The sequence below is a fragment of the Tamandua tetradactyla genome, chromosome 19 (assembly GCF_023851605.1).
Source record: "Tamandua tetradactyla isolate mTamTet1 chromosome 19, mTamTet1.pri, whole genome shotgun sequence".
NCBI classification, from domain to species: domain Eukaryota; kingdom Metazoa; phylum Chordata; class Mammalia; order Pilosa; family Myrmecophagidae; genus Tamandua; species Tamandua tetradactyla.
In genome coordinates this window covers 66,027,637-66,042,614 of record NC_135345.1, presented here as the reverse complement: position 1 = coordinate 66,042,614, position 14,978 = coordinate 66,027,637, and the positions used below count along the sequence as shown (strand labels likewise).

The 14,978-nt window shown below is 36.0% G+C and overlaps 1 non-coding gene across 1 annotated transcript; it reads right to left on the bottom strand.

Annotated features, from left to right (window-relative positions):
- Positions 1 to 4,046: 4,046 nt before the first annotated feature.
- On the bottom strand, positions 4,047 to 4,153 carry LOC143663787 (U6 spliceosomal RNA). Its single transcript, XR_013166169.1, has one exon. It is a non-coding gene; the product is annotated as a U6 spliceosomal RNA (small nuclear RNA).
- Positions 4,154 to 14,978: the final 10,825 nt, after the last annotated feature.

Here is a 14,978-nt window from a genome sequence, read left to right as displayed (position 1 = left end):
ACTACATTGCAAGCTTCTACCTTTTTCAAATCTGGATCCTGACAATGGATGGGATTGTGAATCAGTAAACTTTAGAATGAAAAATAATCTCAACAATTATCTTATAAATGAACTGTAAACATAGCATTGTTTTTGAGATATTAAATCCAAATCTTGGGTGTCAAGTAACATTGGATAAATAAGCAACTCCTTTCAGATTGTAGCCTTAACAATACTAATTAAGCATTTCATATTTAGAGTTGTACATCTTTTGCAATGTACAAATTATATTGTATTTCTAACTGACTCTTAAATTTTAAAGCCGTCAGCTTATTTTGTGTGTAACTTTACAATTTATGCCTCTCACTAGTAGTCTTACAAAACTACAAAACAAAAACAACTCAACATGAGCACTTATCTCAGCTGATAATTAACTTTTCTGATTGTTTCACTTATATTAACAGATTTGATGTAATGTGAAAACATCATTTAAAGTTCAAATCCATTGATACCTAAGACTGTTTGGCAGACAAAAGTTAGCTTCTTATCATTAAATGGAGCACCAAAAGCAACCAAACCAGAATAAGCAGTTAGAGAATTTCTCAGTGTCAACTTAAACCTTGCTACACAATTTAAATTTTGAAAGAGCTAGAAAGACTAATTTGACTAAAGTCAAATCTCACCACTGACGGAGAGAAATGTTCCGGCCTTGCAGTGCTTTCAAGACTGTGAACAATCGATTGTCCATAGAGACCCAATCTCTGTAGCCACAAAAGTGCCGGTGACTTCATGATGTGTCCTGTGCTTCTCGTGAGGGCAATATCCGCACGCATTTACACTGTGCAGTAAAATAACAGTAAAAAATAACAGAGGTAGGAAGAAAGGTGGATATCAACCACCCTTGAGTGACAAAGAATGCCTGATCATCTGTTTTTTGTTCTCATTAATGTGGTGGGTGAGATGATTGTTGAGATTGTTGGAGCTGTCCCCTCACCCACGTGGGGAGGCGCACTCACCCCGACAAGGCACTTTGCCATGCAAACGACTTTGGATCGCAGCCTGTCAGCAGACACGTGAAGCATAAATTGGAAATGTACTTATGAGTTTCCGATTATCCACTTACTCTTCTGTTAGGATCATAATAAGGACGTGCCCACCCTAGCCTCCTTGTCCCAGGAAGATGAAAGACCCATGGAGCCGAACCTACCTGTTCTAGCCAAGTCCATCTGCTGACTCTCAGCGGTCACTGATTTCTGAGCTAAATATACGCATATTATTGTATGCTGCTGAGATTTTGTGGTTGTTTGTTGCCCTGCATTTACTGTGGTCATGTTTAACAGAAAAAAAACTTTGTTTCTCCATATGGAAGAATATCTGATTGAACGTAGTATAGAGGCAATCTCTATTTAATTGCTTAATCTAGTCTTTTCTTCAAAATATTTGAGCCTCACTTGTTTTGATTAAGATCAAATAAATATCACCTTCTCAGAGAGTTCTGTGTACTCTGTCTATAGTAAATGTCTACAGTATCTCTCACCACATAAGCCTTCTATAATCAACGTGTTTATTTCCTTCATAACAATTAATAATGCTTTCAATTTTTTTTTTTGCTTATCAATTTGTCCACAGCACCCTGTACCAATTTGAATCTATTATGTACCCCAGGAAAGCCATATTTTTAAATCCTGATTCAGTCTTGTGGGGGCAGCTGTTTCTTTTAATCCTAATCCAATATCATAGGGCTGAAACTTCTGATTAGATTATCTCCACAGAGATGTAGATTAGGGTATGACTCCCTGGATGCCTTAGTTTGGACATTTTTATAGACTTGAACTTGCAACTTAATAAATTCCCTTTTTGAAAGCCATTCCATTTCTGGTATTTTGCATTTCAGCAGCTTAAAAAATACACACCCAATCAAATATAAATTTTACAAGGGCAAAATTCTTATCTCTATTTTGATCCCCACTATTCCTTCAATGTTTACCTCACAGAATTCTCTCATCAAATACTTTTGAATTAAAGAATAAATGACTCATTCAGCCAATAAACAAATCAATCAATTCTATTTCCTGATCCTTTAAATCCCACCTCAAACATCACTTTAAACAAATAGGTCCCCCTTAGTTTTTAATTATTTCCATAACTGTTCTTTCATTTAACCTGTGTGCCAATGGTGGTTGAACCAATAATAAATTATTCTCAGTTGACATTCAACCCCATGTTCTAATTCAGTCGGGGGTGTGTGTGTGTGTGTGTATTTATATAAATAAAAACGTATATCTATATATGTATATATATAGATATTGAAATGTATATATTGAAATAACTGTCAACTAATTCCATTACAATCCTGCTCCTCTTTCCCAATAGATTAAAAAATAAAGTACGGCCTCTTCTTACCATTTATGTCAAACCTATGTCCTTAAAATCAGGAGCCCAAAACTACTCCATCTGTATCTGTTATGTATATTTATCCCATGTATGAGCTGTAATAAGCTAGGCTCATGGCAAAGCAAGGGTGAATAAGTAGACAGAAAAAGCTCATTTGCCCATATTTTCATATGCATTCATTTGACAATGATTATTTCTTACAGTAGAGGATTTAAAGATATATAAGACTCAAATCACATCCTTAAGGTCCTATAATCTTGGAGAGGGGATATATATTATATATCTTGAAAACCTTAAAAAATTGGGGGCAGAGAAAAGATAGGTACTATGAAGAACGGTTTTAGATAATGCAATAATTATGGTTGAAAACTTCTCTTAAAGCTACAGGAACCTGGGGTTTAAAGAAGATTGCGTTTCAAGAAGAGGATGCAAGCTTTGATTTAAGTACGGCTTTCAAATGATTGCTCAAGCAAGGAAACTTACCCTTATTTACTGTGTTCTCTGCTGTGAATCTCTTAGCACTCAAGTACTATCCTTGTCATTCCTAAAATTTATTTAACTATGTCACCTTTTCTTTGGTCTTGGAATGGTGATTCACTTCACACTAATGGTTTGGTCTACACTTTTTATTATCTATTGAATCTCCAAAATATTCCTTCTGCAGTCAGCCTCAGCTGATGTATTTGCCACATAATCCCTAAACAAACTCACTTCCCACCACCAATTATACCAACATAATTTCATAATCTTCCCTGCTATGACTTTCTATTTAAGGCTTGGATCTCATAAACTTGGGATTGGGAATAAACTGTTAATAATATGAGATCTATTTTATAGGGTTGTTCTGAAAATTAAATAAAACATTGCTGTAAAATGTTTGTAATTTTTCTGCTACATAATAAGCATTAAACATTAATACCTGCATAGCTACTTGCACAGCTATACCTTTATTTTAGAGGTCACTTTGCATTGCGAATCTGCATGAGACTTTGCTTAACTAAAGACAACATGAAACAAAGTTAACCCTCTGTAGTGGTTCTGAGGTCAGAGCTCTGGCCTCCTTACGCCTGGTTCAATCTGCTGCCCACAAGATTTATCATCTTCCTTAGTCCTAGAGATACCTAACTTAAAACTCTACTGTATGGAGAATAAACTGTGTGTTTACTCATTTTCTCTGTGCATTCATTTCTGTTTAGACAAAAACCTTAGGTGTACACTCATACAAAGAGAGAGAGAGAGAGAGAGAGAGAGAGAGAGAAAGCACTCTTCCTCATTGACAGGAAATGAACAGTAGGTGAAGGAAGACAGTAATAATCTACTCATAGTTGACAGGGCAAGGGTAGGTGAAATTAAGAGGAGAACTTACTCTATTCAAGAGAAAGAAAAAAGAAGGAGGGCTTGAGAATTTTACTTCAAATTTAATAAAAGGATTCTAGAGTTTACATGGAAGAATGAATTTATGAGCCCAGCCTAGGAAGTATTGAAATAGAAGGAAAAAGTAAAGCAAATATAGCTCAATATGAAAATCAGTTTCTAAATTTTCAGTAAGCATAATGGCATAGTTTGAAGTTGGCATAAGAATAAGCAATTACAATAATGAAACCAAATTATTTAATGGAAATGTATCTATGTGCATCTTTTTTTTGGGGGGGGGGGGGCTCTGCAACCTTAACAAAAATATGGAACGCTTCACGAATTTGCGTGTCATCCTTGCGCAGGGGCCATGCTAATCTTCTCTGTATTGTTCCAATTTTAGTATATGTGCTGCCGAGGCAAGCACTATGTGTATTTTTAAGTTATAATAAAAATGGTCCTTTCAGGTGTAAGGGAAGATAGTTACCCAAAATATGGAATTGGAATCATTACCTAAATAGAAAAAATGAAAATAATACCTGAAGAGAAATATGACAAATTTTCATAAAGACAATCTCTGATTAGGTATGATACTGACAATTAAAAAAAAAATCTATGATTTCTAGCATTTGTCCAAGTGTCATGCAATGTCATACACTATTTTATGTTTAGAAAAAAATATTTCTTTTAAAAAGCAATTGTTAAGTAGTATTAAGAGCACAAATACAATAACAAAAGAAGAGAAAAAATTGTATGCCAATAGAATTAAGGAATAGCTTTAAAACTAATGTTCTAGTTTGCTAGCTGCCAGAATGCAATATACCAGAAACAGAACAGCTTTTAAAAGGGGTAATTTAATAAGTTGCTAGTTTACAGTTCTAAGGCTGAGAAAATGTCCCAATTAAAACAAGTCTATATAGAAATGTCCAATCTAAGGCATCCAGGGAAAGATACCTTGGTTCAAGAAGGCCTATGAAGTTCAGTATTTCTCTCTCAGGTGAGAAGGCACATAGTAAAGACACTCACGGTTTCTCTGCTACCTTTCTTTCCTGGCTTCCTGTTTCATGAAGCTCCCCAGGAAGCATTTTCCTTCTTCATCTCCAAAGGTCGCTGGCTGGTGGGGTCTGCTTCTTGTGGCTACATTCCCTGCTCTCATAAATCTGTCATTCTCCAAATTATTTCCTCTTTTATAGGACTCCAGGAAACCAATCAAGACCTACCCAAATGGGGGGGAGACACATCTCCCCTAATTCAGTTTAACAACCACTCTTGGTTGGATTACATCTCCAGGGAGATGATCTGATTACAGATTCAAACATACAGTATTGAATAGGGATTATTCTGCCTTTATGAAATGGGATTTTGATTAAAAGTTGGCTTTTCTAGGGTCCATTCATATTCTTTCAAACCAGCACAACTAATCTCCTTTATTCTAGTCTCCACATTTTTCAATTTAAGCTAATAATAATAATCATACTTATGGAACTCTTGGTCCATCCAGACACTAAGCTAAGTCTCTTACATCTAATTTAATCATTACACAATTGATTTAAAGAAGGTATTGTTCTTACATATATTTTATACATGGAGAATCTGTGTCCAAGTGTTTAGTCAAAATCATAGAGTCAGGAGTCACAGGAATTGGGTGTCAAACTCAGGCCATCATGATTTCAAAGTTTATATTTATAATCTCTGTACTCTCAGCCTCCTAATATGCTATATATTATATACAAATCTGAAAAAATACTTTTACTGAAGCACAAAAATGATAGTGCTACTATTATAACATAATCCCTTTTAATTATTATGATTTATCAACACTTAGAGAAGAAAATTTTATTCCAAATTCAGCCTGCATTCAGGTCCTCTCTGATTTGGTGCCCCAAAACATTTGAGCATCAATTCCTCTACTGTACCCAACATGTGCTCTATTACAGGATTGCCTTCCAAGATCCACCCTGCAGTGTGTGTATGTACATGCACATAGGCCTACATTCTTTACTAATTCTGCCAAAAAATATCCATTATCCTATCAACATATCTACCTGTAAAAATGTTGCTGTTCTCTGAGGCCAGTCTTCTTCCTCTTTGCTTTAATAACCTATCAAAATATCTACCATGTACTCAGCTTGAACTTCTTCCTTAGACTTAACATTGTGCTTTCCTCCTTTCATCTTCAGTGAGAACAGCAAGGACCAGGAATAGAACTGGACTCTGCAATAATATGGAGCAGCTTCAATTTTTTTTTTAAGTAACTATGTGTAGTTTGTTCCCAAGACTATCCATATCTCGATAGACTTAATCTTGATTAGAGAAAAAAAGAATCCTCCTAGCTATAAATTCAATGGTGATAATGGTCATTGAGGGGCATGAGAGACAAGACAGACATTTAACAAAGTCGTTTGCCATACAAGGAAACTTTCCTGTAATACTTTGTTCCTATACTGAACTTTTATCAAAGCCAAGAGTATAACAATCTCAATTATATGAAATCATTCCTTGTTTGAATTACTCATGTTTTAAGTGTTCAGAGCCATTTCTTACAGGGTTTTCTTACTCCCTCCCCTAAATTGACATGTTTTCAGAGGTATAAATTAGACCTTCTTTTGAATTTATCATTAGCTATAGTAAAATAAATATTTAATAGAAAGTCACATTAGTGAGATTATCATAGCAATATTATCTGGAGAACTGGCTTCATATGACTTTTAGTCATTCTTCTTTCTCTCTATAGAAGCACATACATTTTTATATGCATATATTTGTATATCTATATATGTAAACATATATATTTATATATATACATATATGTCATAAAACACTTTTAATGACTAAAAACTTTTACAAATAATACTATTTAAGAAATAAATATAATAGTTGCTGTGCTAGTTTGAAATAATGTGTGAACCCTAGAAAAGTCATGTTTTAATCTTAATCCCATTTTGTAAAGGCAGCCATTTCTTCTAATCCCTATTCAGTATTGTAAATTTGGAACTGTAATTAGATCTCCCTGGAGATGTGATTTAATCAAGAGTGGTTGTTAAGCTGGATTGGGTGGTGACATGTCTCCACCCATTTGTGTGGGTCTTGATTACTTTCTGGAGTCCCATAAAAGAGGAAACATTTTGGAGAAATGAAACCAGAAACCAGGAGAGAAAACTAGCAGATGACACTGTGTTCACCATGTTCCCTTCCAGCTGAGAGAGAAGCCCTGACTGTATTCGCCACGTGCCTTCTCATTTGAGAGAGAGACCCTGCACTTCATCAGCCTTCTTGGGTCAAGGGTATCTTTCCCTGGATGTCTTTGATTGGACATTTCTCTAGACTTGTTTAATTGGAACATTTTCTCAGCCTTAGAACTGCAAACTTGCAACTTATTAAATTCCCCTGTTTAAAAGCCATTCTGTTTCTGGTACATTGCATTCCAGCAGCTAGCAAACTAGAACAGATTTTGGTATCTGAGAAGTGTGGTGCTGCTGCAGTTTGCAAATACCAAATGTGTTGAAATGGCTTTTTAAATGGATAAGGGGAAAAATCTGGAGGAGCTGTGAGAAGCTTGCTAGAGAAAGCCTAGAATGCTTTGAAGAGACTGTTGATAGAAATGTGGACTCTAAAGACACTTTAGATAAAGCCTTAGATAGAAATGATGTACATGTTATTATAGACTGGAAAGAAGAAGAGCCTTTTTTTTAAAAGGCAGATAATCTGGCAAAATTGACATGTGGCTTTGGCTGGAAGACTGATTTTAAAAGCCATGAGCTTGGATATTTAGCAGAAGAGATCTCCAAATTAAATGTCTAAAGTGCAGTCTGGTTTCCCCTCACAGCTTATAGTGAAATGCGACAGGAAAAAGATAAGCTGAGAACTGAACCTTGGGCACAAAGAAACCAGAAATTGATATTCTGGAAAATTCTGGGCTTCCAGGAAGGGAGACCTCAGAGAATGGTGCCCCACATGAGGTCTTGGTCAAATGTGAAACCAGTCAGCCATTTCAGAGAAAGCCAGGATTGGACATGGAGTTATCCAGGAAGGATTTATGGAAACTCCTTATGTCCGATGGGCATGATCCAATGTTACTGGATAGAAAGCCAATGAGTGCTGTGGGACCTGTATAACGAGAACCACTGCCAGTCAAGACTGAAAGGGACAGAGGAGGGACACATTGGAGGAAAAATAACTTCAGAGGCAAAACCACAGAGGCTGAGGTCTGAAGTCAAGAAGCCTCGGGCAAGGAGAGCGGACCCACCCAAGCCCATTGAGATGGTGAGTTTGACCCAAAGGCAGAGGATGGGCCTTCCACCTCATTGCAGTGGAAGAGTCATGCTGCCTCAGGCCTTGGAGAAGGTGAAGCACATTCCTTGGAGTTTGGGGAGAGCCTGGCTGCCACCACATGGAGGGGTTGAGAATGTGCCCTGGAGATGGTAGGAGTCCAGGTGCGGCCCCAATGCTTGGAGAGGGTGGAGCCGAGAAAAAGGTAGTCTCCCCAATATCCCCCAAGGTTGCATTTGAAGAGAGGAGGCCTTCAGGCCCTTGCAAAGGGTGGGACTGTCACTTTCAGAAGCCCTGAGGATAAATGATTCTCAGACTTTGAAATCTAATGGATTTTGCCTTGCGGGTTTTCGAAACTGTATGGGTCCAGTGACCCCGTGTTCCTTCCTCCCTATGGAAATGTGTATATGTATCCTATGACTGTTCCTCCTTTGTATGTTGTCAGAAAATAACTTGTTATGAGTTTTCAAAGGTCCAGAGTAAATGGAGAAAAATTTGCCTTGGACTGTCCATGCCTTGAACCAACTTTGATTAGACTTTGTACTGATTTTAATCTTGTATTTATCTTGTATTCGAAATGTTGCTGGGATGGTTTAATGGCCTATGATATTGTTATGGAATGAATGTATTTTGCATATGAAGAAAACATGTCTTTTTTTAGGGTACAAAGGGTGGAATGCGCTGATTTGAAATGATGTATGGACCCTAGAAAAGCCATGCTTTAATCCTAATCCCATTTTGTAAAAGCAGCCATTTCTTCTAATCCCTATTCAGTACTGTAAATTTGGAACTGTAATTATATCTCTCTGGAGATATGATTTAATCAAAAGTGGTTGTTAAGCTAGATAGGGTGATGACATGTCTCCACCCAATTGGGTGTGTCTTGATTAGTTTCTGGAGTCCCATAAAAGAGGAAACATTTTGGAGAAATGAAGCCGGAAGTCAGGAGAGAAAGTTTGTAGATGACTCCCCATTTTCACCATGTGCCCTTCCAGCTGAGAGAGAAACCCTGACTGTGTTCGCCATGTGCCTCCTCATTTGAGAGAGAAACCCTGCACTTCATCAACCTTCTTGAATCAAGGGTATCTTTCCCTGGATGTCTGTGATTGGACATTTCTATAGACTTGTTTAATTGGAACACTTTCTTGGCTTTAGAACTGTAATCTGGCAATTTATTAAATTCCCCTTTTGAAAAGCCATTCTGTTTCTGGCATTGTATTCCGGCAGCTAGCAAACTAGAACAGTTGCAAACACAATTTTTTTTCTACCTATCTCCTCCCCGTATCAATCACCTCTATTTTTCCCTGACTGAGAAAAAGAATGACCTGCTGTTTCTTACCACACATCAGTCTTTCATCAGTTTCTTGAGATGAAATTTATTGGATTAAAAAAATGATGACTTTTCCTATTTCAGTATGTCCAATCAGTCTGTTCATTGTCTGAGAGCAGCACACCTGGTGACTAAAGATGTCAGTTATTTCTCTCCAGGTTTTTCCAATAACCTTGTGCTTTAATACAGCTGCTGCTTTGCATTTGAAAACTAAATCAGCGTCAATATTTCATAGTCTTTTTTGATCTTGGGTTTTATGATAATGAGATGTTGGCTACAGAAACCTCCATTTAGAGAATTTAAATAGATTTTAGCACCTGTTAGCACCTTTTAGTGCATCACATAAATTCTTCCATTTTTTTGAATTCACTGATATATAATTAAAACTATTTTTCCATGAAAAGTATTCTAGAAAATGAAGGCAATCCTTATGCGTTTTGATTTCTATTTTATTTTCATAGCTTCCTTGAATTGTAGCTGCTTTTCTGTAAATCTAATTTCTCCATCTTTAAAATGGGGAGGGGGACAGAGGCTTAGTGTTCTGCTGAGTCATCAAATGAATGATTGACTACTAAGAAGTAGTCACAAGTACAAATGTATATCAGTGTCACTGATGCAGTGATAATAACAGAGCTTGGAGTCCAAGGAACAATGCCCACTTGCAGGGGATTAATTCCTGTGAGACATGGGACACTTTTCTTCCCTACCTGGAAAATGAAGTCTCTAAGACTGCTTTTTTTGTTTGTTTTTTTGTTTTTTAACATGGGCAGGCACCGGGAAACGAACCCAGGTCCTCTGGCATGGCAGGCAAGCATTCTTGCCTGCTGAGCCACCATGGCCTGCCTTCTAAGGCTGCTTTTGAAGCTAAAGTTCCATCTGTCGGTGTAAGAACATCACTTTAAAAACCTACTGAGCCAGACAAATGCATGATATTTTACTATTATTAATTATGAAAGAATCTATAAGATAAAGTTGTTGACTATGACAAAAACAGAAATAATTTGATTTCCCTTTTAACATGGAATAAATAGTTCTTCCATGGCACTGAATAATACGGAGGAAAAAATAAGAATTTAGTATTCCAGTAACAAAGTATATGTATAAAATGATCTAAAAATGATAAACATTTAAATACATTCAATACATACTCCATATATGAGTAAACCATTTCATGCTCAAGACCTACTTACAATATTCCTTGTTTCTTTGTTTTCTACCAAACAATTGAAATTCTCATGGCATATGCATCTTTATCAAAGTGAATTGAACATTTTAAAAAAGAAAATGGAAAGATGTCCATGTTTTAAAATATTTAAAACTGGGAGTTGGGGCACACAATTTGGTCAGGGTACAAAAAGCAGAGAGAAAAAGCTAAATAGATACAACCTGAGGCTGAGCGAATGAGAGACTAAGGTGTGCCAGGAATGAAAGAGATGGATACAGTTTTCTTTTTGTTATTGATGTATAACTTATTGGCAGTTTTGAAGTAAATGTTAACCTGACAACTCCATTCAAAGATATATACTTGGGCGATGCAATGGTGGCTTAATGGCAGAATTCTTGCCTGCCATGTCTAAGACCCAGGTTCGATTCCTGAAGCCTGCCAATGCCAAAATAAAGAAACAACCAAAAAAAGATATGTACTGTGTTTTAAAAAAAGTGTTCTGACTTAAGAAATAATCTTTAAATTAGAAGTCTATTTGAGTCTATATCCTAATATTTAACTCGGACATACACACACACTTAGAATCTATAATAAGGGTGTATATCTGCTTGGATTGGAAAGTACATATGGGAAGTACCTTTAATCATTTATGTGGTGTTTAGAGACAGTTCAAGAAGTAAAACTGTTTCTTTGTATTGCAGGTATTGATTCATCATGGCACTACTCAGTTTCTTGGTAAGCTCTTAGAAGGAAAAATCTTCCTCTTATTTTTCTTTAATTGTTTATGTGCTAAACATAGAATTTAGCACTAAATAGGCACTCAATAAAGTTTAGTAGAAAAATCATTAGTGTCTTCTATTGGCATTTTACTCATGGTGCATCATATTCTTAGGTGTGTAATCATATTTTATCTGGGTTATAAAATACTTTAAGATTAATAATACTAAAATCTCTTTGACAAAATATCTCCCTGTTATTTGTCTTGCCCAAACATTGAATTGTGGACAATGAGGACAAAATCAGCCTCACTGTACCTATTTCCTAGACTGCCTTCTTATATGTGATAAAATACGGTTCTTTGTTCCTCTCTTAGGCACTTTTGTAGAAAAAAAATGGTCAGCTTAAGCTGGAATACCTTCAATGGCAGAGAATATATACATATCTAATAAGATTCTTCCACCCTTGACAGATGTTGACTGTTAATTAATCCTTTCTTTATAAAAAAAAGGTGGACTCTCTAATTGCTAAATACAGGTTATGGGTAGATACTTCAGTGATCTGTAAAGAAATTCAAATTCTTGTCCCAATGACATATAGCACACATCTCAAACTCTTTAAATCTATGCCCATTTTTCATTAACACAACAAAAAATCACGTGATTCATTATATTAATCCTAAATTTCACAACTTAATATAACAAAAATCATCAATTTGAAAATACTTTTCCCCATTTGAAGATTTTAAAAACAATGTTAAGAGGAATGTGTGATTTATCCTGTACCCCTTAGAATTTTGCCTTAAAATGTGTGCAGACTGTTATCATACCACCTCAAATCCTTTCTTCTCCAAAGTAATATTCACTTTTATTTCAAACACTCTCAAATGTCATAAGCATCATTCTTGTCCCAATATTTAAATGTACTCTGCAGATATATTCTTTCCCCATTTGCAACAAAGAAATCTGAAAAATGAAGTTTATGCTCAAACTTACTCTGATATCAACCTTAAAGATTTAAGTATAATATAACCATTTAAAACCTGTATCATAGGCAAGATTTGGGCTGTTATATAAGTAATAACAATTAGACCTATATGGATGTACGCAAGATTCTTGAAAATGTGTAGAATGAGAAAAGAAAGCTGAAAACTGAGCTATAAAGGATTGTACAGGTCCCCAAAATGACAGACAGAATTTCTAATTTTTTGTCCTTATATTTGGAGGGAGGGTTATTGTAGGAAGGAATGTGGAAAACTAGAAAGTTCTCCTTCTTATATGAAAATAGTAAGCCAAATGCATATCTACCTCTTTTGTGATATTGCAGATATTATTGTCACCCTCAGAAATTTGAAAATACAAGGGTAAGGATTATAAACATATGGGTCTTGGAAGATGACAGCGCATTAGTGTACATTATAGCAGGTGGTACCTTCAATTGCACCACCTGCTGTTGCAGATGCTATCTCTTTTCCGGAGTAAATCAATACAGACTCTGGTTCTCATTATTTAGCTTGTGTAATTAATGATAAATATTGATTGATAGATTATTTTAAAAATGGACTCTAATAAATCATTCCTCTCTATATCTATTTTCTTAATACCTTCATTCATTGATTTTGGGCTTGGCAATGTGATTTGCTTAGAACAATGGAATAGTAGCAAAATAACTCAAGGCTCTGTATGAATTCTTATGCATTGGGATTGCCCTCTCTTGCTTGCTGCTTTTGGAAATCAGTTACAAGGTAAAGAAGCTTTGGCTAGACTGTTGGAGCCATGGGCTCTGGAAAATGTCAGTACCAACTTCCAGACATTTGAGTGCTGCCCTCTGTTATAGATTAAATTATGCCCCCTAAAAAGATGTGTTTAAGTTCTAATTCCAATTTTTCAGAATATGACCTTAGTTATAGGGTAGTTATAGATGGATTTAAGCAAGTTAAAATTAGGTCATATTGGAGTAAGGTGGCCCTTCGTCTGATATGACTAGTGTCTTTACAGAAAGAGGAAATTTTGGACACCATCAGACACAGGAGAGAATATCAAGTGACAACTGAGGCAGAGAACTCCATGGATTACCAGAAAGTCTGTGATGATTCTAGCCTCCTTGTGAGACAATAAGTTTCTGTTGTGTTAAGATACCCAGTTTGTGGCATTTTGTTATGGAAGCCCTTGGAAATTATGACACCTTCTTAGGCTTATCAACCTTGAAAGAATTGTGGATTACTGGAGCCTCATGAAGACCTCATGTAGAACCAGCAGAAAACTGTCCAGCTAAGCCAAGCCAAAATTATTGACCCATGGAATTGTGAACTAAATAAAATGATTATGTTCAACTCCAGTCTTGAGGGAGTCTGTAATGCAACAGTAGAAAGCTAATACAGAAATTGATACCATGAAGTGAATTGCTGTTCTAAAAAGTGAAATATATGTGGTATTTACTTTGGTACTAGACAGCAAGAAGGGATGGCAGATGGCAAAGAAACTATTAGCAAAAGCTGAAAAAATGATTTACAAATACATAGTGAAGGATGCAAATGCGGTGACATAAACTATGACAAAACTGACAACTCTATAACTTGGAAGATAGAAAATAGACCTAATGGTCATTATGTGATTTTGTGGAAGTGGATTAGGTGATTTCTAGGCAGAATTTCTAAAGCATCAAAAGGCTTCTTTTAGCTGAGGTGGACAAGGTATATGAAGAAAGGGAAAGGTTAAGGAGAGAACTATTCACTTAGCAAGAAGTATTTAAAGGAAATATAAAGAAGTAAGGGTCTGCTTTATATCTCTAGTATCTTCAGTGGCAAAAGATCCTCCAAGTAGGAACTGGTTTCAACATATATATGGAATCAAGGCTGTGGCTATAAGTACATTTTTAAAGACCTCTGAAATCTTTCAATGATAACAAGAAAATCATATTAAATAGATAAAGGCATTTATAAGAATCTCGACGGCATGGCCCTGAAAAACTTATTCCAAAATTGGCTCTGTATAAGTCCAGAGGAAAAGACATCTCTTGAAACAATTGTATGTGTGGCTTCTGTCTGAATGAAGGAATTATATTTTTTTCCCAGGAAACACTCAGAAATTTTAAATAACATATACATACTTGGATTAAAATAGAGAGATATGACTCAAATTTGAAAGAGGCCACTAGGTTCTCCAAATCTTATGTGATAGTTAATTTCATGTGTCAGTTGGCTAGGGTATGATATCCAATTGTTTGTTCAATCATGGGTCCATTTGTTAATATAAAGGTATTCCCTATGGGATCTCATCTACATTCAGTTGATTGTATCTAAACTCAATAAAAGAGATTGTCCTCAGCAATTAGGGAAAACTCCTCATGCAATCAGGTGAAGGTCTTAAGTGAGAACTGAGGGTTTTTAGAATCAGAGGGAATTCTGCTTCTCATTTACATCCACCTCTCTTTTCTGGCCTCCCCTGAAGACTTGGACTAAAGACTTCAACAGCACTGATGATAGAAAATATGTGGGCGTTTTAGTTTGCAAGCTGCTGGAATACAGTATAGCAGAAATGGAGTGGCTTTTGAAAAGGGGAATTTATTAAGTCACAAGTTTACATTTTGCCTTTTGTATTATATATATCATATCTGACTTTCCTTCTTTCTACACTCTTCTCCATACCTCTCTCTTCTGTCTTTTCGTTTCTGACTCTAGTGCTCCCTTTAGTATTTCTTGCAGAGCTGGTCTCTTGGTCACAAATTCTCTCAGTGACTTTTTGTCTGGGAATGTTTTAATTTCTCCCTCAT